The following is a 4,434-nucleotide window of genomic DNA, read 5'->3' on the forward strand; positions in this document are numbered from 1 at the left end:
TTAGGACCTCAATAAAAGGAATATGGACATGCAATTGCTTTAACAGACTTTCGAACTTCGCAAATTGCTCATTGGTCTTTTGACGAATTAACCTACCGGGGTACGGAACTCGAGGAGCCTTGGTAGGCTCTGGTGACGGAGGGGAGTTCTTTTCCTGCAGAGGTGTGGGTACCGTTTCTTCTGTCGGCGGCGGCGCTTCTGCAGGCCCTACGGTGCGGTTTCGTAGCGTGATGAGATGAACTTGCGCTTTTGGGTTTGTTTCGGTATTGCTAGGTAATGCGCCTTGCGGTCTCTCGGCAAAATTTTGAGCTATTTGATTTAATTGTTTTTCTATGTTTTGAATACTAGCTTGTTGATTTCTAAAATTTGATTCTAATTGTAGAAATCTTTCCGAGTTTTTCTTTTCAGTTTCGGAGATGAGGCGAGATACAGTATCTTCAAGCCTTTCTCGTCCACTTTGTTGTTGAGTGAAATTTTGCGACTCATTTCTTGGTTGTTGAAAGTTTGTTCGTTGGGTTTGTTGGTTACTACTATTGCCGGGTTCTCTCCAACCAAGGTTTGGGTGGTTTCGCCATCCTTGGTTGTAAGTTCCCGTTGGAGGACCCGACGGCCTAGGTCTATTATCAATGTAGCTTACCGATTCTTGTTGATCGTCCGTTTCTTTCATACAACTCCAATTTTCATGTGGCCCACCACACCCTTCACAAGCCATAACCGAGACTGTTTTTGTCATTTCTAATTTTTTTATTTTTGAAGAAAGGGCCTCGATTTGGGCTTGTAAAGAAGTGCTTTCATCGACCTTATGGGCGCCCGGGGCAATAGATTTATTGCCTCGGGGGGTGTGCCATTGAAAATTGGTTTGAGCAATTTCCTCAATTTGGTTATATATTTCATGCGGGCGTCGATTACCTAAAAGTCCCCCGGAGCTAGAATCAAGTGTCTGCCTTGTGTGTGGCAACAGTCCATTATAGAAAGTGGATACTTGTTGCCATATCGCAAGGCCATGATGTGGACACTTGCGTAATAACTCCTTGAACCTTTCCCAAGTTTCATATAAGGATTCCCCGTCCTCTTGTGAATATGTATTAATTTCAGTCATTAATTTAGCCGTTTTAGCGGGAGGGAAATACTTATATAGAAATTTTTGGCCTAGTTCATCCTAGGTGTTTACCGATCCAGCTGGGAGGGCGTTGAGCCAAGCTTTCGCTCGGTCTTTTAGTGAGAAAGGAAACATTCGGAGGCGGATGGCGTCATTTGATGCTCCATTGATCCGAAAGGTATCACATATTTCTAAGAAATTAGTAATATGTAGATGGGGATCCTCGTCCGCAAGCCCATGGAAGGTTGCGGAGTTTTGGAGCATTTGTATCAAGTGCGGTCGAAGTTCGAAGTTATTAGCTTCAACATTCGGTGCATTGATAGCAGCGCCTAGGTTACCTATGGTGGGTCGTAGGTAATCCATGAGGGTACGTTGGTCTGCCATTGGAGGTAGATCACCCGAAACTTTCTCTTGGTTTTTAGCTTTTAGTCTTTTTCTGAGAAAGCGTTCGGGTTCTTCTAGAGGTTCTTTTATGTCCATATTAGAACTGGAGCTCATACACTATGTACGATTGGCGTCTGGTTCCAAGTCCTGCAATAAAAACAGAAAAGAATGCTGGTCAGAAGGTTCACCACGGCCCCGTGTTCAGCGAACACGGCCCGTGGTCGGAGTTACAGTGATTGTTTTCCAGATCCCAGTTACTGGAAGTTGGACACGGCCCCGTGTTGCACCGACACGGCCCCGTGGTCAGCCTTCTGTAACTTGGAAAACTAAAAACTGCCAGTAACGATGTTGGGCACGGCCCGTGTCCGACCAGGCACGGCCCGTGCTGAGCTCTGCAGAAGCTGAAAAAACTAAGAAAATCCTAAAAAAATTAAAAAGAAAAATAAAAATATGATTAGGCCGTTGATTCCTAACTTTCTTAAAATCCTTGTGTCCCCGGCAGCGGCGCCAAAAACTTGATGTGTGTCGGTGTATATATAATTTAGATGTATATTTAAGCCCTTTTTTACACCTTTAGCCAAGTTTTAAATTTATAAAACACGATATTTACTAACACTAAACACACATATGGGCAAGTGCACCCATCGTGGACGTAGTATAGTGTTGGTAAGATACCGAGGTCGTCCAAGGACACAAGAGCTTTTAATACCGGTTTATCCTCAACGTCTAATCAAATCAAAAAGTTAGAAAAGGTTTTTAAACTAAGAAAATAAAAACTAACTAAATGCTGAAAAATAAAAATAAAATAAAAACAGATAGACAAGATGAATCACTTGGATCCGACTCGTGTGTTAGTATAACCTTTGATTATTTTCGCACTTTTGCACTTGTTTAAGAGATTATCTTAGTTATTGTAGTAGGCCCCTCTTTTGAAGGCGACGTTACCCTCAACCCAGTAGTTTGAGTCAGCAAGGATACAATCCTAAATGGTTGGATTATTGGAAGATAATGAATTAAGTTATTAATGCAAATTATGGTAGGCCCCGCTTTTGGCGGTGACGTTACCCTCGGCTAAGTAGTCTGAGTCAGCAGGGATACAGTCCTAAATAGCCGGGTTATAGTATTAATAGTAGTTAACTTATGAGGGGGTCAAAGAGTTTGGATCCCCGCCATCCAATACCTATGGGCATTGAAGGAGATCCTACTAAATTTGACCCAGGTCCCTTGCAGGACCTCTAAACGCTGAACAAGGGCAAGACCCTTACCAAACCGTTCCCTTAACCCCCAACCAGGTAGCCAACATACCTCCATATAGACCGTGGAGATATGAATGGTGAAAATCTTTTATTTTATATAGACAGTAAAATAATGCCAAGACACCATGGACAAACGATAAGGAAAGATCACCTTCAACATAAGCAACTAGTTATTAAAGTCATTAATACAAAACCAAATAAAAAGTGCAAAAGATTAAAAATAAAAAGTATTATACTAAACACTTGTCTTCACCAAGTGATGTAAGAGACTTAGGCAAACACGGCCTTTGATTGTCAAGAACTCTTACGATCAATCTTGGATCCCGAGACGACTCACACACTCTATGATGGACAATGGATGATGGTGGTGGAGGGGAGTTCTTTTCCTGCAGAGGTGTGGGTACCGTTTCTTCTGTCGGCGGCGGCGCTTCTGCAGGCCCTACGGTGCGGTTTCGTAGCGTGATGAGATGAACTTGCGCTTTTGGGTTTGTTTCGGTATTGCTAGGTAATGCGCCTTGCGGTCTCTCGGCAAAATTTTGAGCTATTTGACTTAATTGTTTTTCTATGTTTTGAATACTAGCTTGTTGATTTCTAAAATTTGATTCTAATTGTAGAAATCTTTCCGAGTTTTTCTTTTCAGTGTCGGAGATGAGGCGAGATACAGTATCTTCAAGCCTTTCTTGTCCACTTTGTTGTTGAGTGAAATTTTGCGACTCATTTCTTGGTTGTTGAAAGTTTGTTCGTTGGGTTTGTTGGTTACTACTATTGCCGGGTTCTCTCCAACCAAGGTTTGGGTGGTTTCGCCATCCTTGGTTGTAAGTTCCCGTTGGAGGACCCGACGGCCTAGGTCTATTATCAATGTAGCTTACCGATTCTTGTTGATCGTCCGTTTCTTTCATACAACTCCAATTTTCATGTGGCCCACCACACCCTTCACAAGCCATAACCGAGACTGTTTTTGTCATTTCTAATTTTTTTATTTTTGAAGAAAGGGCCTCGATTTGGGCTTGTAAAGAAGTGCTTTCATCGACCTTATGGGCGCCCGGGGCAATAGATTTATTGCCTCGGGGGGTGTGCCATTGAAAATTGGTTTGAGCAATTTCCTCAATTTGGTTATATATTTCATGCGGGCGTCGATTACCTAAAAGTCCCCCGGAGCTAGAATCAAGTGTCTGCCTTGTGTGTGGCAACAGTCCATTATAGAAAGTGGATACTTGTTGCCATATCTCAAGGCCATGATGTGGACACTTGCGTAATAACTCCTTGAACCTTTCCCAAGTTTCATATAAGGATTCCCCGTCCTCTTGTGAATATGTATTAATTTCAGTCATTAATTTAGCCGTTTTAACGGGAGGGAAATACTTATATAGAAATTTTTGGGCTAGTTCATCCTAGGTGTTTACCGATCCAGCTGGGAGGGCGTTGAGCCAAGCTTTCGCTCGGTCTTTTAGTGAGAAAGGAAACATTCGGAGGCGGATGGCGTCATTTGATGCTCCATTGATCCGAAAGGTATCACATATTTCTAAGAAATTAGTAATATGTAGATGGGGATCCTCGTCCGCAAGCCCATGGAAGGTTGCAGAGTTTTGGAGCATTTGTATCAAGTGCGGTCGAAGTTTGAAGTTATTAGCTTCAACATTCGGTGCATTGATAGCAGCACCTAGGTTACCTACGGTGGGTCGTAGGTAATCCATG

General features: G+C 42.7%; 2 non-coding genes across 2 annotated transcripts; both read left to right on the forward strand.

Annotated features, from left to right (window-relative positions):
• Nucleotides 1-998: 998 nt before the first annotated feature.
• On the forward strand, nt 999-1,105 carry LOC118480821. The gene has a single exon (XR_004863800.1). It is a non-coding gene; the product is annotated as a small nucleolar RNA R71 (small nucleolar RNA).
• Nucleotides 1,106-3,969: 2,864 nt separating this feature from the next.
• LOC118480822 lies at nt 3,970-4,076 on the forward strand. Its single transcript, XR_004863802.1, has one exon. It is a non-coding gene; the product is annotated as a small nucleolar RNA R71 (small nucleolar RNA).
• Nucleotides 4,077-4,434: the final 358 nt, after the last annotated feature.

Source organism: Helianthus annuus, chromosome 7 (assembly GCF_002127325.2).
Source record: "Helianthus annuus cultivar XRQ/B chromosome 7, HanXRQr2.0-SUNRISE, whole genome shotgun sequence".
NCBI classification, from domain to species: Eukaryota; Viridiplantae; Streptophyta; class Magnoliopsida; order Asterales; family Asteraceae; genus Helianthus; species Helianthus annuus.